We start from the raw sequence: 22251 nt of genomic DNA on the forward strand, positions 1-22251 counted from the left end.
CTGGATACCACGCCTTGACGAATTCCAAGGCCCGGCGCGCTCCAGCCCGGGCCGAGGAACCCTTCCAAGCCTTAAGACGACCGGTTGCGACCTCCAGCCAGTCGGCAGTCCGACTGGCAGTGTGCAAAACCGGCATGTCCAGCCACAGGGCGGCAATGGCCTGGGCGCCGGCACGCTGAAGCCGGCGCAGCATCCGATGGGCCGGTCACAGACGAGCCTCGATGCTCAGAAGCTGCTCGTCAAGGGTCCAGGGGGCGTTGGCGGCAATCTCCCACCATCTGCCCTCCGCACCTTGCAATCTGCCTCGATGGCTTGAGTGGCCGCCTGCGAGTGGCCAGGGAAGAAGTCTACCAAGACAAAAAAGAAGCAAGTCAGAATCAGGAGTCGCCCGACCCGCAGTCGGCGGCTCAAAGAAAGTAAAGAAATTTACCGTCGACGATGTCCTCAATCTCATGAAAACCGGAAGTCAGCTGCGCCTCCTTGTCGGTCCAGGAGGAGCGCTCGCTCTCGAACTCGGCCAGGAGCGCAGCCTCTTTCTTCTCTGCCTCCTCCTGCGCCTTCTTCAGCAGCTCCTTTTGCTCCGCCAGCTGCGCAGCCAGTAGATCACGCTCCGCGGTGAGCTTGTCGCACTCCTCCCCCTTGGCGCACAAGGTGGTGTTGGCCTCGCCCAACTGCTGCTGCAGAATGGTGTTGGCCTCTGAAGAATAAAAAAGAAAGACACTAAGTCATCAACAAGAAAGTCGCTGAGAAGATCTGGCCCGACTGCGCAGCAGTCGGCCCGAATCTCGGGGACTACAGCCCGCGGGTGCGCCAGCGCGCCCCCACGAAGAAGAAGGAGGACTCACTCCGACTCTCTGACATGTCGGCAGTCCGCTTGCTCAGCTCCTCAACATTGCAGTTGAAGGCAGTGATGCGGAGGTTGTGGTACTCCTGCAATAAGAATTTTTAGACGAAGATAAGTATCGGAACTCGCCAGAAGGAGTTCCGAGCCGCCTGCTCAGCAGCCGGCCCGAAACTCGGGGACTACACCCAGTGGGTGCGCTGGGCGCCCCCACAGAGAAGAACAAAGAAAAGCAAAGTAAAAAATGAAGCATACCCGGACGGCTACGCGCGACACCAGATGCGCCTTGGTGCAGCTCTGGATGGCGTCGCCTTCGGCTCGCAGCTTCGACTGGACGTTCAGAAGCGCTTGGTTCAGTGGGCCCGTGCCGCCTCCTCGCACCCACCCAACGGGCGCGGCGCTCGTCGCCTCGGCATCTGGGATGGCCGAGCTGGCGGCGCCGGTCTCCAGCGGGCGTGGCACCGAAGTCGCCTTCTCGAGGCGGCGGCGCACTGGCGAGGCGACCTGAAGGAGCAGCCTCGCCACGGACTTGTCCTCAGTCGGCGGCACCGGCGGGCCTGCCGGCTGTTTATCTTGCGCACCCTCAGACGGCGGCGGAGGCGGCGGTGGCGGCACGATTGTGTCTGACATAGAGCCATCGCCGCTCTCCCTCTCCATGACGGGGTTCTCACCGCCGACTTCCCCAGTCTGCCCCGTGAACTCCAGGGGAGGCTGCGCGGAGTTCAGCGGGGTGACGAGCAATGCCGACTGGAGGAGCGCCGCCTCCTCAGCTCGCCGCCTTGCCGCCACGGCGGCTTCAGCCTCGTCTAGTTTCCTCTGGGCGGAGGCAGCCGCCTTCTCGGCCTCCGCCTTCTCCAGATGGGCGGCTTCGTCCTCGTCGCGCTTCTCCCACGCGTTCCGCTCCGTCGCCTCTCGATGGTCGGCGGAGGGATCTATCCGCCGAGTACTGGCGGAGGTCTCTGCCGATCCCATGACGGAGGCGGCGGCGACCCTCTCGAAGGTGAGGGGAGCCTTGAGGCGAAGAAAGCATGTAAAAGTTTTGGACAAAAATCCACCAAAAACAAACAAGTCAAGAACGGAGGCACTTACGCGGAGACCAGTGGCGGCTTCTTCACCTCCTTGCGGAAGCGGTTGGCCTTCGCGATCGCCCTGCTCCCTCTGGGTCACGGCGGCCGCCCGCTTGAGCTTCTTCGGCCGGCCACCAAGAAAGCTTGGCCTGGCCCGGCGCCTCTTCACGCCGCCTTGACCACCCAAGCCGGCGGCGGAACTCGCGCTCAGCTAACCGGCCCTTGATTGGTGGTGTGGGGCGACTTACCCCTTGGCATCGTCATCAGGCCAGTCGGCAAAGGTGGCCGATGGCCTGAAGCCTCCTCCTCCTCCTCCTTCGGCATCGGCCTCCATCGCCGCGGCCCCCAAGTCCGGGTCGTTGATGTCGCTCTCCGCTCGATCGGGGACGAACTGGCGGGCTGAGCCCGCGGTGCCGGCTGAAGGCTGGATGAGGGGGTTCTGACTCAAGAAAAACCAAAAAGATTAGAAGTCGGATTTGGCTGCGAAGAAGACAAAAGGAGAAGAAAGACGACTTACGACAAGCGGGGTGTTGGCGCGTGAGTACGGCTCCTTGCCGAACTGCCAAGTCGCCGCGAGGTTGCAGTTTGAGATATAGTTCACCATGTCCGCCACCTCCGCGTGGGGCATGTCCTTGGAGCAGAGCCGACTCGGATCCCGGTGGCCGCTCATCTGACAGATCAGATGAGGTCGGCCTTCAAGCGGGAGGACTCGGCGCGCCACGAAGGCGGCCAACAAGTCGGACCCGGTCAAGCCCTCCGACTGCGTCAGAACTCGGAGTCGCGCGACGGCGGCGGCACCAGCGAGAGTCAGCGTCTTGACCCAGTGGGACCAATTGGGGAGCCTCCCAGCCAGTGCGCCTGCTTCGAAAGGCGGCAGGTTGACCCAGTTGCCGTCTGCGGCGACGTTCTTCACATAGAAGTAAGAACGCTGCCACATCTTCACCGACTTGATCAGCGGGATGGCGGGGAACGGATTGTCAGCCACCGACCTCCGCATCGCGATAAAGGCCCCGCAATGGGCCGGCACACCGGCGACGTGCGTGCCGAGCTTTGACTGAAAGAACTCTCCCCGCAGTTCGATTGTGGGGAGAACACCGAGGAAGCCTTCGCACAAGGTGGCGAAGGCAGCCAGCAGCACCACCGTGTTCGGGGTGAGGTGGTGCGGCTGGAGCCCGTGGAACTCCAACAAGAAGCGGAAGAAGCCGCTCGCCGGCAGCCCCAGGCCGCGCATGAGGTGCGAGCAGAATACGACCCGCTCGCCCTCCTCCGGCGCCGGCAAGATTTCCCTCTCCGGCGCGGCACGGGCTCGCACTAGGTCCGCGCCGGGGAGGCGACGCGTCTTGCGGAGGAACTCGATGACGTTGTTGTCCACCTCGGAGCCGTCCCACACGCCAGAGCGCACGGCAGCAGGTGCGGCGGCGGAGGAAGAGCTCATCGTCGCAAGCGTGGCGTAGCTCGGTGCGGCGGCGGCAAGAGGAAGAAGAGGCAAGAAGGAAGCAAGGGGAGTAGGGGAGATGGGCGCGCGTGCTTCGCCGCTCCCTTCCTCCCACCTACTTATAGGCTCATAGGGCTGAGAAGCCGATGGGGCGGGCGTGGGATTAACTGCACCCCTGCCCCCACGCCCCCACGATTTACCACACGCAGTAACTGCGTGAGGTTACGGCATGGGAAACCCAACCGTCCGCACGACCGCAGCAAATCCGCTCGCGTGCCGAGGCACGGTAGTGGCGGGCCCCGCTTGAGATCCTGTCCCGTCGCGCGCGTGGGTGGGCAGACTGACCGTGCCACGTGGCGCCACGCGACGGACCCGCAACGGGCGGCTGCCCGGAAGCTTATCAGGCACGCTGCCTGGACCCCGCCGCGATGTTCAAACCCTCTAAGAGGCAAGACGGCCTTCTGCGAATCCGACTCCAGCTAGTCGGCCTAGAGGAAGACGGCGAGCGAGGCCGAGATTCCACCCCGGAGAGATGAAACTGTTGAGGCTCCCCAATGCGTCTCCCGCGGCGCCTCACCAGCTTCGGGGACTACTGTCGGAGTAATGGGCCACGGGTAGGCTAACCCGAGCCCCAGAACCTTTGGAAACATCGGGGCCGACTGCGCCCCTCAAGACCCCACAATGATGAGCCGCCTCCTGGGAGGCAGCGGCGACTGTCGTGCACAGCTAAGTCCCAGGGATGGCTTCAAGTTAAGCCGACTCTTGGCTGGCAACTTCGAGATGAGCCGACTCTTGGCTGGCGACTTCAAGATAAGACGACTATGGGAGTCGGCCCGCGACTCCAACCCTCTCCTGCCTTCGCCACGATGGCGGGGCGGGGTATGGTCATTGCGTGGCCGTCTCTACCCCGCCTACGAGGGGCTGGCATGGCTACAGTGCGCCGTATCGTTGGAGATCTCCATCGTGGCGCGACACTGTTGCCATGCCGGCCCTGACCTCAGCCTCAGTGGGCGGCGCACTGTGCCCACGACGCCTACCTATACGGCCCGGAGACGGCAGGAACCGCCTGTCAGCGGGAGAATAGAAGACGGCGAGAGCGCCCCGAAGGCGGACCCGTGGGAGTCGGCCCCATGGAGTCGGCCGGCCCCTCCCACGGGCCCCGCACGCCATTAATCAGACAAGACAGGGAATGGTGACAGTGATCGTCCGCCAGACGGCGGCACTGTTGCCATGACCCCATAACCAAGCCAGCGTCATCAGGAGCACCGCTACAGTACCAGGCCTGTCTGCGGGGCCTGCCAGTCGACGGGCCCCAGTAGTCGGCGGAGAAGACGGCGGCGTGAGAGACAGACGGCTGGGACCCGTGCCCAGCCGGATTACCATTGTATCCCTGGGGGGCAGGCCTATATAAGCCTGCCGGGGCACCCATGCAAGGGGGATAGCTTCTCTAGTATTAGACCCGATCATATAGGAAGGAGGGAGCTAGCCTTGCCCTGTCCTACCTCCAGAAAACAGCTCTAGGAGCAACCTTGTAGTCACTTTGCCATAGTGATCATGCGGAGACCCCGCAGAGCAGCAGTAGGGGTGTTATCTCCTCGGAGAGCCCTGAAGCTGGGTAAGATCCTCCAGCGTGCATGTCTTCGCCTCATCCTGCTTCCGGGCACCGGCGATGTTCTACTCGCTCCCACCATGATAAGCCATCCTTTGGCATATGTCGTACCCAACCCCCGACACATGGCAAACAAAATTAGATTCTATCCATATGATTTTGTAATATATGAGCACAGGAAATGTAGGTACTCCTCCAGCACACCACCACATGTGGTCATATCAAGATAACAGTCGACTGAAAATAAATAGGTCAGTCGATTTTTTTATGAACCGTCCGACCTATAAGGAACGGGCAAATGGCCTTCGTCTACCTCCCGCCAGTCACTGTTGACGATCTTTCTTGAACCGCCAGCGACCACCGGCCAGACCCCTGCCTCCGCCGCCCCGCCCTCCCCTCGACCTCACACCACCGCCGTGCTTGGAAGCGCCCCGAGGCCATCCCTTTAATCCCGATCGACCTCCAGATTGGGCGCCGGCAAGATAAACACCGAGGCGCTGCTTTCCCGGTGTAATAAGCGGACTAGCGCCTGTTACACCGGGGAATGCTTCTGTTAATTGGGAATCAACTGACCAGGAATTGAAATCCAGGGGGCGACGGACCTCTAGCTAAGGTGAAATAGTATATGAGGAGACACCTTGTGCACTGCGAGTTACTAGGAACATCTAGTATCAAGAAGAAGCAGTCAACTAGTGTCTTCTGTGAGATGAATACCGTGCAAGCAGACACGTAATATTTGCACGAATAAGGGAAGAGGAATACCATTTCCGGTTGCCAATGTGGTCTCCTCCATATGTCATGTCGATCTTCTTCTTTTTGCCGGGGGAACTAATATTTTGAAGGATGGTGGAGCCTTGGATGAACCCATGGCCAAATTCTTGATTGTGTTGCCGTGGCCGTATGTCGGCGGAGGGAAAGAAGATCCGAGGCGGCAAAGGACGGCGTAGAAGGAACAACTCCGGTGCGGTGGACGGTGGCGATGTTGGAGCGGCAGCGGTGAGGCGCAGGATGGCGTGGTTGAACTGGCTCGGGTACGGACGGCTCGGCCTCGGCTTCAACTAATAGCCGTGGAGGGCGTTGCGGTGGACGACGATGTCGGGGTATCGGCTCCAGCGTGATGGAGGAGGGCGGCGGTTGATGGGTGGGATGGGATGGCGGACGGAGGACGCCGGGGTTTTGCGGCTGGTGGAGAGGTAGTTTTGGCGCCCACGGAGTACGAATGGGGAATCATATGGGTGGGCGGGGGTGGGGGGAGCTAAGGGAGAACCATGTTTCGGTCTGGGACGCGCTTGTTTTTGGCTTTTTTGAACAGATGGGACACGCGTGTTTGAAATTTGGGGAAAGTACAAACTTTGCCCCCCTCTTAAATTTTGGACCTACTACGGATACTCTCAGTCATCAAGACAATTTTACCATCTGGGTAAAAATGTTATGTGGAGTAGAACTGCATCACCATCTCATCATTCCACTTGGTGAGTGAGGGAGTCCTGGATTAGGGGGTGTCCGGATGGCCGGACTATGACCATTGGCCGGACTCCCGGACTATGAAGATACAAGATTGAAGACTCCGTCCCGTGTCCGGATGGGACTTTCCTTGGCGTGGAAGGCAAGCTTGGCGATACGATATGAAGATCTCCTCCCATTGTAACCGACTCTGTGTAATCCTAGCCCTCTTCGGTGTCTATATAAACCGGAGAGTTTTAGTCCGTAGGACAAACAACAATCATACCATAGGCTAGCTTCTATGGTTTAGCCTCTCTGATCTCGTGGTAGATCCACTCTTGTACTACCCATATCATCAATATTAATCAATAAGGAGTAGGGTTTTACCTCCATCGAGAGGGCCCGAACCTGGGTAAAAACATCGTGTCCCTTGTCTCCTGTTACCATCCGCCTAGACGCACAGTTCGGGACCCCCTACCCGAGATCCGCCGGTTTTGACACCGACATTAGTGCTTTCATTGAGAGTTCCTCTGTGTCGTCACCTTTAGGCCCGATGGCTTCTTCGATCATCAACCACAACGCGGTCCAGTGTGAGACCTTTCTCCCTGGATAGATCTTCGTATTCGGCGGCTTTGCACTGCGGGCCAACTCGCTTGGCCATCTGGAGCAGACCGAAAGCTACGCCCCTGGCCATCAGGTCAGGTTTGGAAGTTTAAACTACACGGTCGACATCTGCGGGGACTTGATCTTCGACGGATTCGAGCCACGGCCGAGCACGCCGCACTGTCACGATGGGCATGATTTAGCTCTGCTGCCGGACAACACCCAGAGTGTTGCTCAGGTGCCCGCTCCGACCATTAGCTCGGAGCCGACTGCGCCAATTGGGGACAGACGGTTGGACGCCGCCCTAGGTGCCGTAATCCCTATGGCGATAGAGCTGAACACCAGCCTAGTCCTTGGTGAGGCCTATGACTCCATGGTGTTGGACTCCGTTCCGGACTCCGAATCTTCCGCACCCCTTCCGATCGAACCCGATTGGGCTCCGATCATGGAATTCACCGCCGCGGACGTCTTTCAGCACTCGCCCTTTGGCGATATCCTGAATTCACTAAAGTCTCTCTCTTTGTCAGGAGAGCCCTGGCCGGATTACGGTCAGCATGGTTGGGATGCGGACGACGAAGAAATTCGAGGCCCACCCACCACCCACCTCATAGCCACTATCGACGATTTAACCGACATGCTCGACTTTGACTCTGAAGACATCGACGGTATGGACGCCGATGAAGGAGACGACCAAGAACCAGCACCTATAGGGAACTGGAAAGCCACCTCATCATATGACATATACATGGTGGACACCCCCAAAGCAGGGGATGGCGAGGAAAAAATGGAGGATGACCCCTCCAAGAAGCAACCCAAGCGCCGACGTCAGCGGCGCCGCTCTAAGTCCCGCCAAAGCAAAAACAGCGATTCTGGCACCGGAGATAACAACACGCCGGACAGTGCCAAAGATAACCCCCTCCAGCAGGATCCAATGCAGGAGGACGAAGGAGCCAGCCCTCATGAGAGAGCGGCCGACAGAGAGGTTGAGGACGACAACTATATGCCTCCCTCCGAAGACGAGGCAAGCCCCGACGACGATGAATTCGTCGTGCCAGAGGATCCCGTCGAACAAGAGCGTTTCAAACGCAGGCTTATGGCCACGGCAAGGAGCCTCAAGAAAAAACAGCAGCAGTTAGAGCTGACCAAGACTTGCTAGCCGACAGATGGACCGAAGTCCTGGCGGCCGAAGAGTATAAACTCGAACGCCCCTCCAAGAGATACCCAAAGCATAGGCTGCTACCCCAACTTGAGGAGGAAGCAACTAAACCTACATCACCGGCGTATGATGCGCCCGATCGGCCACCCCGTGGCCGTGATAGAGAGGCCTTCAGGCCCTCGACCCAAGCCGCACCCCGGCACCGCTCAAAACATACCAGAGTACGGGGAGACGCAACAGACATGCGAAACATATTGGAGAATAAGGCAAGGCAAACAAGATCGATCTACAGATCGCATGGGCGCCCCGCTTCACGTGACGCTAGCCGTCACGCTGGACATGATAAGTACGGCCAGGCCGAATACAACAGCCCAAGCTCATCCGAGCTGCGTCGTGATATAGCCCAGTACAGGGGCGCCGCACATCCACTATGCTTCAGAGACGAAGTAATGGATCATCAAATCCCCGAGGGCTTTAAACCCATAAACATTGAATCATATGATGGCACAATAGATCCTGCGGTATGGATCGAGGATTACCTCCTTCATATCCACATGGCCCGTGGTGATGATCTACACGCCATCAAATACCTCCCGCTCAAGCTTAAAGGACCAGCTCGACATTGGCTTAATAGTCTGCCAGCAGAGTCAATTAGTTGTTGGGAGGACCTGGAATCTGCATTCCTTGACAACTTCCAGGGCACTTATGTGCGACCACCAGACGCCGATGACCTAAGCCACATAATCCAGCAGCCAGAGGAATCGTCCAGACAATTCTGGACACGGTTCCTAACCAAGAAAAATCAAATAGTCGACTGTCCGGACGCCGAGGCCCTTGCAGCCTTCAGGCACAACATCCGAGACGAATGGCTTGCCCGGCACCTAGGACAGGAAAAGCCGAAATCTATGGCAGCCCTCACGACAATCATGACCCGCTTTTGCGTGGGAGAAGACAGCTAGCTAGCTCGTAGCAATAACATAACCAAGAGCCCTGGCAATTCGGATACCAAGGACAACAACGGCAGGTCACGTCGCAACAAGCATAAGCGCCACATTAACAGCGACAATACTGAAGATACGACAATCAATGCCGGATTCAGAGGCTCTAAACCCGGTCAGCGGAAGAAGCCATTCAAAAGAAACCCTCCGGGCCCATCCAGCTTAGACCGGATACTCGATCGCTCGTGCCAGATACACGGCACCCCCGAACAGCCAGCCAACCACACCAACAGGGATTGTTGGGTGTTCAAGCAGGCAGGCAAGTTAAGTGCCAAAACCTAAGACAAGGGGCTGCATAGCGATGACGAGGAGGAGCCCCGGCCGCTGAACAACAGAGGACAGAAGGGATCCCCCCCGCAAGTTCAGATGGTGAACATGATATATGCAACCCACATCCCCAAAAGGGAGCGGAAGCGTGCTCTCAAGGACGTCTATGCGTTGGAGCCAGTCGCCCCAAAGTTCAACCCGTGGTCCTCCTGCCCGATCACTTTTGATCGAAGGGACCACCCCACTAGCATCCGTCACGGCGGATTCGCCGCATTGGTCCTAGACCCAATTATCGACGGATTTCACCTCACCAGAGTCCTAATGGACGGCGGCAGCAGCCTGAACCTGCTTTATCAGGATACAGTGCGAAAAATGGGCATCGATCCCTCAAGGATTAAACCCACAAAGACAACCTTCAAAGGCGTCATACCAGGTGTAGAAGCCAGCTGTACAGGCTCGGTTACACTCGAAGTGGTCTTCGGATCCCCGGATAATTTCCGAAGCGAAGAGTTAATCTTCGACATAGTCCCATTCCGCAGTGGCTATCACGCCCTGCTCGGACGAACCGCATTTGCAAAATTCAACGCGGTGCCGCACTATGCATATCTCAAGCTCAAGATGCCAGGACCTCGCGGAGTCATCACGGTAAATGGAAACACTGAACGCTCTCTCCAAACGGAGGAGAACACAGCGACCCTGGCGGCAGAAGTACAGAGTAGCCTCTCAAGGCAATTCTCCAATCCAGGTGTCAAATGTCCGGACAACGTCAAGCGAGCCCGAAGTAACCTATAACAAATCCGGCTGGCACGTTCCGAGCAAGCATAGCAGTGCGGCCCCAACCCCAGCCCTCGCCAAATGGTGATATCGGTACCACGCGTACATAATTACGCCTTAGAGATACCATGGGCATAAGGGGAGGGGCACAACTACGGCACGCCCAGAATGCGGCTCAACCGCACTAAGGGGCTCCCTATTCCGCCGTTTCCTTCTTACACACTTTCAGGACCCAACTATTCGGAAGGCCTGTCCGGCAATACACTCGCCGAACACACGATGCAACAGCCAGGGAGAGAACAAGCCGCGTCAAATGTCCAGGTGGTCTCTATAACAAGCTTAATACCTGTTTTACTTAAAATCCCGCAGCTTGCCCCTGGAGGGGAACATGTCAAATACCATCTCTTGCTTATCGCACTACTTGTATCGTTCTGCTTTCGTAGCAGCCCTTTTTTAATAAACAATACATAGCTCTTATCTATTATTGTACTCATTTATTTTTTATATACAAATATGTTCAGTCATGACATTCTGCAACCGTACACTTTGGTACGGCCAATACACCAGGGGCTTAAGCACCCCATAACATGGTGTGAGAAGACCGAACACTCTCATGAGTGCGGCACCCCGAACTTATAGCACTATATGCATCGGCTCCGAATCATGTCTTTGGTCAATAGTTGGGTTTGCCCGGCTCCCATGTTTTGATACCTTACGTTCCGCAATGTTGGCTAAGGTAGCGCTGGGAGAACTACTGCGATTGTGCCCCAGTTGAGCTGGGTTAACACCTCAGTAGAGAAAGCTAAAACTGACCGTCATGATAGTGCGAGAGACCGGTCGCTGTTCGCGAGGTTTTTCGAGTCCTTAAAGACTTATGCCGCTTAGAGCGAGGAACCGGACTTATCCGGCATAGGCGTGGATAGCGCCCCGAACTCGGTCTTCCGAATACTAGGGGCTTCGCCGAAATTTAAAATTATAGAATTCTATGGCTAAGTGAGAGTGATAAAGCATTATAAGTCCGACGGCCTGGTTCGTTGTGCTGAGCGCCTCCCTAGATGGACCCAAGAATGGGAACAAGAGCGCTCAGGTTTATCCCGAACACCCCAGCACTCGTGGCATGGGGGTCGAAGCCGACGACTTGCATCTCTCAGATTTGATAAACGGCCGCACAGAAGGTAATATTTTAAATTAACAAGCGTTGCTTAACGCACATGAACAAAGTTTTCAGCGTACAGGATAACAAATGCGAGTCTACTAAAAAATTACATCTTTGGAGCATTCGTCCGCTATACGGCGAGCACCCTTCAGGACGCCCTTATAATACATCTCGGGCGTGCGATACTCCTTGCCCGGCGGTGGCGCGTCCGTCAAAAGCTTCTCAGCGTCCAGCTTGCCCCAGTGCACTTTAGCACGGGCAAGGGCCCGACGGGCACCTTCGACACAGACGGAGCGTTTGATGACCTCAATCCACGGACACGCGTCCACCAGCCGCCGCACCAGACCGAAGTAGCTCCTAGGCATGGCTTCTCCAGGCCACAGCCGAGCTATGAGGCCCTTCATGGCCTGTTCGGCCACCTTGTGGAGCTCGACCAGCTGCTTCAGCTGGTCGCTCAGGGGCACCGGATGTTCGGCCTCAGCATACTGAGACCAGAACACCTTTTCCGTCGAGCTCCCCTCTTCGGCTCGGTAGTATGCGGCGGCATCAGACACACTACAGGGCAGATCGGCGAACGCTCCTGGAGAGTTCCGGATTCGGGTAAGTAGCAGATAATTAACTTTTATATTCTTGCTTTGCATAAAGAATGCCTTACCCGCCGCTATCTTCTTCATCGCCTCGATCTCCTGGAGGGCCTTCTGGGCTTCGGCCTTAGCGGTCTTGGCACTCTCAAGAGCCAAGGCGAGCTCGGACTCTCGAGTCTTCGAGTCACGCTCCAAACCCTCGTGTTTTTTCACGAGAGCCTGGAGCTCTTGCCGCACCTCTGCCACCCGCGCCTCCTGCTTCTCTTGCTCGGTGCGCTCCAAGGCTGCACTGTTTTCGGCCTTGGAGACCGCCTCCTTCAGGGTCGCCACCTCGGCTGTGGCCCCTGCAACATTTACGTTGGTCCTGTCATTATTCGCAACCAAGTATTTCTATATACATTTACATACGGTATTACATACCCTCCTTGTCCTCGAGCTGCTTCTTGGCACGGCCGAGCTCGTTCTCGGACCGCTCGAGGTTCTCCTTCAAGGCATTGACCTCTGCAGTCAGTGCGGCAGAGGTCAGCAGCGCAGCCTGCATTCCCATATTGACATATTTTTATTAGACTCCTGCGTATATCTTTTTAGATCCTTAGCTCGGCTTTTCTTTCCGAATGCCGAACTGAGCATCAGGGGCTACTGTCTATGCGGTAACATTTTTATATGTTTTTGAACACATACCTCAAAGCCTATTAACAGGCTTGTACAGGCTTCTGTCAGCCCACTCTTGGCGGACTGAACCTTCTGAATCACCGCACTCATAACAGCGCGGTGTTCCTCGTCGATGGAGGCGCCGCCGGATGGACGGAGGTCGCCGACGTCGTAGGCTTGCCCTTCTTATGAAGGCGCCGCCTGTCGGACTATGGAACCATTGATGGTTCCGGAGTAGTGTCCGGCCCGGGGCCGGACTTGGATCCCTCCGGGGCTTTACCCCCTTTGGGCCTGGAGTCCGGGAGGTCGCCTGGCGGCGCCTCTAGGACCACCTCCTCCTGGTTTAGTCCCTTTCGGGACTCCACCTCGGCATCGTCCGTAGGGAGAGGGGAGGAGGCCGTCGGAAGTGAAGCGCTATTCACATCCGACGAATCCAAGGAGCCGCTCGTCGAATCGTCGAGCTGAGCCTTAGGCGGACTGCATGATCAAATATGGCGTCAGAAAATGCCAAATAATGGAGGGGCGTCGTAAGTTATTCGGATAGCCGGACACTTACGATCTTGCCAGGGGCTTGACCCTGGACGGCCATTCCTCCCCACCGCCTTCGGCACCGGAGGCGTAGTCCGGTAGAAGGGTTTTCCCCTTCTTGGACCCTCTGGCCTCCCCAGTTGGGGCGGCCTTTCTTTTCTTTCCTCCCCCTGTCAGGGGGGAGAGGCTTCTTCTTCTTCCTCCTCCTCGTCTTCAGAGGCGGAGGGTGCTTCGGGGTTGTTGGGTGATGAACCCGACACCCCTAGGCGCCGGGAGCGCTTGCGAGTCTCCGTGGCCTTCTTCTTGGCCTTCTTCTCTGGCACCACGTGAGGTGCCGGAACCAGCAGCCCTGTCAAATGGGCGTCCGCTGGGTCTTCTGGTAAGGGAGCCGGACAGATCATCTGCCCGAACGTCTTCAACCAGTCCTGTTAAAGGAAAGGGAGGTTAGACCCCACATAGAATCAGACTATGAAAGATAAAGGTCCCGTCAAGGGTAGAGTAGCTTACCTTGCTGGCCTGGCGCCGCGAGCTGAATCCGCGATCTTCGGTAGTGGATGCGGGTGCCTCAGCGCCCTTAAACAGCACCTTCCAGGCATCTTCGTACGAAGTGTCGAAAAGCTTGCTCAAGGTTTGGTGCTGTGCCGGATCAAACTCCCACAAGTTGAAGGCCCGTTGTTGGCATGAAGGATCCGGCGGATGAGCATGACCTGGACTATGTTGACAAGCTTGAGATTCTTGTTCACTAGCTTTTTGACGCAGGTTTGAAGTCTGGTCAGCTCCTCCGAATCCCCCCATGTTAAGCCCGTCTCTTTCCAGGAAGTGAGCCGTGTGGGGAAGCCAGATCGAAATTCGGGGGCCGCCACCCATTTGGGATCACGCGGCTCGGTGATGTAGAACCACCCCGATTGCCATCCCTTTATTGTCTCCACGAAGGAGCCCTCGAGCCATAGGACGTTGGCCATCCGGCCCACCATGGCACCTCCGCACTCTGCTTGGCGCCCGCCCACTACTTTCGGCTTGACATTAAAAGTCTTCAGCCATAAGCCGAAGTGGGGCTGGATACAGAGGAAGGCCTCGCACACGACGATAAACGCCGAGATGTTGAAGATGAAGTTCGGGGCCAGATCGTGGAAGTCCAGGCCATAGTAGAACATGAGCCCCCGGACGAACGGGTGAAGAGGAAAACCCAGTCCACGGAGGAAATGGGGGAGAAATACAACCCTCTCATGGGGCCTAGGGGTGGGGATGAGTTTCCCCTCATTTGGAAGCCGATGCGCGATGTCGTCAGACAAGTATCCGACCTTCCTCAGCTTTTTGATTTGCCCCTCCGTAACGGAGGAAGCCATCCATCTACCTCCCGCTCCGGACATGATTGGAGAAGGTTGAGGTGGGAAGTGCGGGCTTGGGCGTTGGAGCTCGGGCGCACAGGGACGAATAAGCAAAGGAGGAAGAAGGCGTGAATGGAAAGGGCGGATTCTTATCCCCTTATATGGGCGGCCGAAAACTACGAGCCCCCACCAGCCTAATAAAACTTGCTTATCTCCCAAGCGCCGCGGTTAACGGCGCGGTTGGGTTACCCACGCCCGTATTGATGAGAATCCCGGAATAAGGGGACACGATCTCCGCTTTGACAAGACATGCCAAGGAAACCGCCTCGCTAAACGCGCTGAGGTGGAACGGTATAATGAATAAAAGCCTGGCTGTGGCGTGATGTCACGTTGCGTAATACGTTAGCAGATCTGATTGGTGCAAATATTATTCTCTCTATGGTGGAATGTGGAACTTATTTTGCAGAGCCGGACACTATCCTGGTGTTCAACATTTTCTATGAAGTATTCGGAGGAGGAACCGGCCTTGCAATGCCGAAGACAACTTGCGCGCCGGACTCGTCGTCATTGAAGCCTAGTTCAGGGGCTACTGAGGGAGTCCTGGATTAGGGGGTGTCCGGATGGCCGGACTATGACCTTTGGCCGGACTCCCGGACTATGAAGATACAAGATTGAAGACTCCGTCCCGTGTCTGGATGGGACTTTCCTTGGCGTGGAAGGCAAGCTTGCCGATACGATATGAAGATCTCCTCCCATTGTAGTGTAACCCTAGCCCTCTCCGATGTCTATATAAACCGGAGAGTTTTAGTCCATAGAACAAACAACAATCATACCATAGGCTAGCTTCTAGGGTTTAGCCTCTCTGATCTCGTGGTAGATCCACTCTTGTACTACCCATATCATCAATATTAATCAAGCAGGAGTAGGGTTTTACCTCCATCGAGAGGGCCCAAACCTGGGTAAAAACATCGTGTCCCTTGTCTCCTGTTACCATCCGCCTAGACGCACAGTTCGGGACCCCCTACCTGAGATCCACCGGTTTTGACACCGACAGTGAGCTTCTGGCCAACAAATTTGTCAACTCCAGTCAGTCTGAAGATGTCATGAACTCCTGGAAAGTGATCTGCATTGTTGTCAATGTAAGTCCAGTCAACGCATCTCATATCACTGACTATGGGCTTCTTGTCCAGGAGCACAGTCTCAAAGTAATCCTGCTATTCCTTTGTGTGGAACATGTAATCCACAACAGTCCTTCTTCTAGTGGCATATGGGTCTGTCTGCCTCCATAATCTGAGACCTACATCCTTTCTTAGCTTCATATTTTCAGCCACTAGATGTGTATCATCATGATCTGGGATCTTGGGATTCAGTTTTTGGAGCACTTGGGCTTCTTCTTCTTCTTCCACTTCAGGTGCTGGGGCCTTGTTCTTCTCAGCAGCTCGTTGAAGTTGTTTTGCCAAACTCCTTCTTGACAACCTTTTTCTTTGAAGTGACCTCCTCATCAGCCACAAAATCTTCATCTTCTGAATCAGATGTTCTCTTCTTCCTTTGCCTAGTTGCAGCCTTAGGCAGGTTGCTAGAAGTGCTTCTGCTCACATCATCATAGCTGCTGTCAGAGGGACTAGTGCCCTCACTCATGTGAACCTGTTCCTCAGACCTGTTATGGCTGTCACTATTTTTTGACATGGCTAAAAGCTGAAACCTGACCCCGTGAATGGATGTAGTTGAGACGGAGTGGATGAGCATCACAAAGTGCAGAGATTTTGCAAAACAAATGAGTTAAAAACTTAGTTTTAGTTTTCTACAGAAGTCATTTCGGAGCTACCGATTTGTTAAACTCGGTGACACTGAAGCAACTTTAGAGTCTAAACGTGTGAACTCGGTCAGACCGAGACACAGTTCGGTGACTCAGAGATTGCTAGGGTTTCACTGAGAAATGAACTCTGTCACACTGTCGATGTCAAAACCGGCGGATCTCGGGTAGGGGGTCCCGAACTGTGCGTCTAGGCGGATGGTAACAGGAGACAAGGGACACGATGTTTTTACCCAGGTTCGGGCCCTCTCGATGGAGGTAAAACCCTACTCCTGCTTGATTAATATTGATGATATGGGTAGTACAAGAGTAGATCTACCATGAGATCGGAGTGGCTAAACCCTAGAATCTAGCCTATGGTATGATTGTTGTTCGTCCTACGGACTAAAACTCTCCGGCTTATATAGACACCGGAGAGGGCTAGGGTTACACAGAGTCGGTTACAATGGGAGGAGATCTTCATATCGTATCGCCAAGCTTGCCTTCCACGCCAAGGAAAGTCCCATCCGGACACGGGACGGAGTCTTCAATCTTGTATCTTCATAGTCCGGGAGTCCGGCCAAAGGTCATAGTCCGGCCATCCGGACACCCCCTAATCCAGGACTCCCTCAGTAGCCCCTGAACCAGGCTTCAATGACGACGAGTCCGGCGCGCAAGTTGTCTTCGGCATTGCAAGGCGGGTTCCTCCTCCGAATATTTCATAGAAGATGTTGAACACCAGGGTAGTGTCCGGCTCTGCAAAATAAGTTCCACATTCCTTCGTAGAGAGAATAATATGTGTATCAATCGGATCTGCTGACGTATTCCATGGCGTGACATCATGCCACAGCCAGGCTCTTTATTTATTTTATTGTTCCACCTCAGCGCGTTTAGCGAGGCGGTTTCCTTGGCACGTCTTGTCAAAGCAGAGATCGTGTCCCCTTATTCCGGGATTCTCATCAATACGGGTGTGGGTAACCCAACCGCGCCATTAACCGCGGCGCTTGGGGGATAAGCGAGTTTTATTAGGCCGATGGGGGGCTCGTAGTTTTGGCCGCCCATATAAGGGGATAAGAATCCGCCCTTTCCATTCACGCCCTCTTCCTCCTCTGCTTATCTGTCCCTGCACGCTCGAGCTCCGGCGCCCAAGCCCGCACTTCCCACCTCAACCTTCTCCAACCATGTCAGGAGCGGGAGGTAGATGGATGGCCTCCTCCGTCACGGAGGGACAAATCAAAAACCTGAGGGAGGCCAGATACTTGTCTAACGACATTGCGCACCGGCTCCTAGATGCGGGGCAACTCACTCCCACCCCCAGGCCCCATGAGAGGGTTATTTTTTCCCCATTTCCTCCATGGACTGGGTTTTCCTCTTCACCCGTTCGTCCGGGGGCTCATGTTCTACTACGGCCTGGACTTCCACGACCTGGTCCCGAACTTCATCCTCAATATCTCGGCATTTATCGTCGTGTGCGAGGCCTTCTTCCGCATCCAGCCCCACTTTGGCCTATGGCTGAAGATCTTCAGTGTCAAGCTGAAGGTCGTGCAAGGCCGACAGGCGGAATGCAGAGGTGCCATGGTGGGCAAGATAGCCAACGTCACCTGGCTCGAGGGTGCCTTCTTGGAAACCATCAAAGGGTGGTAATCTGGGTGGTTTTATATTACCGGGCCGCGTGACCCTAAATGGGCAACGGCCCCTGAATTTCGATCTGGCATCCCCACCCGGCTCCCTTCTTGGAAAGAGACGGGCCTGTCGTGGGGCAATCCGAAAGAGGTGACCGGACTCCAAACCTGCGTCCGAGACCTGGTGGCCAAGAAGGTCAAACTTGTCAACATGGTCCAGGTCATGCTCCTCCGCCGGATCCTCCCATGTCAACGACGGGACTTCAATTTGTGGGAGTACGACCCGGCCCGGCACCAGACTCTATCCCGGCTCTTTGAAATGAAACACGAGGACGCCTGGAAGGTGCTTTTCAAAAGCTCCGAGGTCTCCCCTCCTGTCACCGAGGATCGCGGGTTCTGCGCCAAACGTCAAGCCTCCGAAGTAAGCTTACCTTTAGTCCCTTACGGGATATCCGCATTTCATAGTGTGACCTTATGTGGGATCTAAACTCCCGTTCCTTTGACAGGATTGGGAGAGGACATCCGGACAGTTTGACTGTCCGACCCCTTTGCCCAAAGGCCCAGTAGACGCACACTTAGCGAAGCTACTGGTTCCGGCACCCCATGTGGTGCCAGAGAAGAAGGCCAAGGAGAAGGCCACGGGGACCCGAAGGAGTTCCCGGCGCCCGGTGTCGTCGGATTTGCCCAACGGCTCCAACGCGCCCTCCGCCTCCGAAGATGAGGAGGAGGAAGAAGAAGATGCCTCTCCCCCTCTAGCGGGGGGAGGAAAGAAGAGAAAGGCCGCACCAACTGGGGAAGCCGAAGGGTCCAAGAAGGGGAAGCCCCTTCTGCCGGACTATGCCCCCGACGCCGAAGACGGCGAGGAGGACTGGCCATCCAGGGTCAAGCCCCTGACAAAGTCGTAAGTGTCCGGCTACCCGAATGAATTATTGCACTCCTTTATTATTTGATAGATTCTAACACCAAAGATAATCATGCAGTCCGCCCAGAGCTCAGCTCGGTGATTCGTCGAGCGGATCTCTGAATTCGTCGGATGTGAATAGCGCTTCACTTCCGATGGCCTCCTCCCCTCTCCCTACAGACGATGCTGAGGCGGAGTCCCGTAGGGGAAAAAACCAGGAGGAGGTGGTCCTGGAAGCGCCGCAAGGCGACCTTTCGGACTCCCAGCCCAAAGGGGGTAAAGCCCCGGAGGGATCTAAGTCCGGCCGTGGGCCGGACACTGCTCCGGAACCATCAGTGGTTCCAGAGCCCGACAGGCAGTGCCTTCACAAGAAGGGCAAGTCCGCGACACCGGCGAGTTCCGTCCACCCGGAGGCGCCGGACAATTTGCTGGAGGCGCTCAACGGCGCCTCTATCGACGAAGAACACCGCACTATTATGAGTGCGGTGATTCAGAAGGTTCAGTCCACCAAGAGCGGGCTGACGGAAGCCTGCACAAGCCTGTTAACGGGCTTTGAGGTATGTGTTCAAAAACATATATAAAAAATGTTACCGCATAGACAGTAGCCCCTGATGCTTAGTTCGGTGTTTGGAAAGAAAAGCCGAACTGAGTATCTCAAAAGATATACGCAGGAGTCTAATAGAAATATGTCAATATGGGAATGCAGGCTGCGTTGTTGACCTCTGCCGCACTGACTGCGGAGGTCAATGCCTTGAAGGAAAGCCTCGAGCGGTCCGAGAGCGAGCTCGTCCGTGCCACGAAGCAGCTCGAGGATAAAGAGGGTACATAGTACCTCCTGTAAATGTATATAGAAATACTTGGTTGCATAATAATAATAACATGACCAACGTTAATGTTGCAGGAGCCACGACCGAGGTGGCGACCCTGAAAGAGGCGGTCTCCAAGGCTGAAAAGAGTGCGGACTTGGAGCGCACCGAGCGAGAGAAGTAGGAGGCGCGGGTGGCGGAGGTGCGGCAAGAGCTCCAGGCTCTCGTGGAAAAAGACGAGAGTTTGGAGCGTGACTTGAAGACTCGAGAGTCCGAGCTTGCCTTGGCTCTTGAGAGTGCCAAGACCGCTAAGGCCGAAGCCCAGAAGGCCCTTCAGGAGATCGAGGCGATGAAGAAGATAGCGGCGGGTAAGGCATTCTTTATGCAAAGCAAAAATATAAAAGTTAATTATCTGCTACTTACCCGAATCCGGAGCTCTCCAGGAGCGTTCGCCGATCTGCCCCGTAGTGTGCCTGATGCCTCCGCATACTACCGAGCCGAAGAGGGGAGCTCGACGGAAAAAGTGTTCTGGTCTCAGTATGCTGAGGCCGAACATCCGGTGCCCCTGAGCGACCAGCTGAAGCAGCTGGTTGAGCTCCACAAGGTGGCCGAACAGGCCATGAAGGGCCTCATAGCTCGGCTGTGGCCTGGAGAAGTCATGCCTGGGAGCTACTTCGGTCTGGTGCGGCGGCTGGTGGACGCGTGTCCGTGGATTGAGGTCGTCAAGCGCTCCGTTTGTATTGAAGGTGCCCGTCGGGCCCTTGCCCGTGCTAAGGTGCACTGGGGCAAGCTAGACGCGGAGAAGCTGTTGACGGACGCGCCACCGCCGGGCAAGGAGTATCGTACGCCCGAGATGTATTATAATGGCGTTCTGAAGGGTGCCCGCCGCATAGCGGATGAGTGCTCCAAAGATGTAATTTTTGAGTAAACTCGCATTTGTTATCCTGTACGCTGAAGCTTTGTTCATATGCGTTAAGCAACGCTTGTTAATTTAAAATATTACCTTCTGTGCGGCCGTTTATCAAATCTGAGAGATGCAAGTCGTCGGCTTCGACCCCCATGCCACGAGTGCTGGGGTGTTCGGGATAAACCTGAGCGCTCTTGTTCCCATTCTTGGGTCCATCTAGGGAGGCGTTCAGCACAACGAACCAGGCCGTCGGACTTATAATGCTTTATCACTCTCACTTAGCCATAGAATTCTATAATTTTAAATTTCGGCGAAGCCCCTAGTATTCGGAAGACCGAGTTCGGGGCGCTATCCACGCCTAGGCCGGATAAGTCCGGTTCCTCGCTTGAAGCGGCATAAGTCTTTAAGGACTCGAAAAAACCTCGCGAACAGCGACCGGTCTCTCGCACTATCATGACAGTCAGTTTTAGCTTTCTCTACTGAGGTGTTAACCCAACTCAACTGGGGCACAATCGCAGTAGTTCTCCCAGCGCTACCTTAGCTAACAATGCGGAACGTAAGGTACCAAAACATGGGAGCTGGGCAAACCCAACTATTGACCAAAGACATGATTCGGAGCCGATGCATATAGTGCTATAAGTTCGGGGTGCCGCACTTGTTAGAGTGTTCGGTCTTCTCACACCATGTTATGGGGTGTTGTAAGCCCCTGGTGTATTATCCGTACCAAAGTGTACGGTCGCATAGTGTCATGACTGAACATATTTGCATATAAAAATATATAAGTACAATAATAGGTAAGAGCTATATATTGTTCATTAAAAAAAGGGGCTGCTGCGAAAGCAGAATGATACAAAAAGTGCGGTAAGCAAGAGATGGGAGTATTTGACATATTCCCCTTCAGGGGCAAGCTGCAAGATTGTAAGAGAAACAGGTATTAAACTCATTATAGAGACCACCTTGACTTTTGACGTAGCTTGCTTCCTCCCTGGCTATTGCATCGTTAGTTCGGCGATAGTATTGACGGACAGGCCTTCCAAATAGTTGGGTCCTGAAAGTGTGTGAAGAAAGGAAAACGGCGAAATAGGGAGCCTCCTAGTGCGATTAAGCTGCATTCTGGGCGTGCCGTTGTTGTGCCCCTCCCCTTATGCCCATGGTATCTCTAAGGCGTAATTATGTACGCGTGGTACCAGCATTTCCCTTTGGCGGGGGCTGGGGTCGGGGCCGCACTGCTATGCTTGCTCGGAACGTGCCAGCCGGATTTGTTATAGGTTACTTCGGGCTCGCTTGACGTTGTCCGGACGTTTGGCGCCTGGATTGGAGAACTGCCTTGAGAGGCTACTCTGTACTTCCGCCACCAGGGCCGCCGTGTGCTCCTCCGTTCGGAGAGAGCATTCGGTGTTTCCATTTACCGTGATGACTCCACGAGGTCCTGGCATCTTGAGCTTGAGATATGCGTAGTGCGGCACCGCATTGAATTTTGCAAATGCGGTTCGTCCGAGCAGGGCGTGATAGCCGCTGCGGAATGGGACTATGTCGAAGATTAACTCCTCGCTTCGGAAGTTATCTGGTGATCCGAGACCACCTCGAGTGTGACCGAGCCTGTACAGCTGGCTTCTACCCCTGGTATGACACCTTTGAAGGTTGTCTTTGTGGGTTTAATCCTTGAAGGATCGATGCCCATTTTTCGCACTCTATCCTGGTAAAGCAGGTTCAGGCTACTGCCGCCGTCCATTAGGACTCTGGTAAGGTGAAATCCGTTGATAATTGGGTCTAGGACCAGTGC

The sequence above is a fragment of the Triticum aestivum genome, chromosome 3B, assembly GCF_018294505.1.
Source record: "Triticum aestivum cultivar Chinese Spring chromosome 3B, IWGSC CS RefSeq v2.1, whole genome shotgun sequence".
Lineage (NCBI taxonomy): Eukaryota > Viridiplantae > Streptophyta > Magnoliopsida > Poales > Poaceae > Triticum > Triticum aestivum.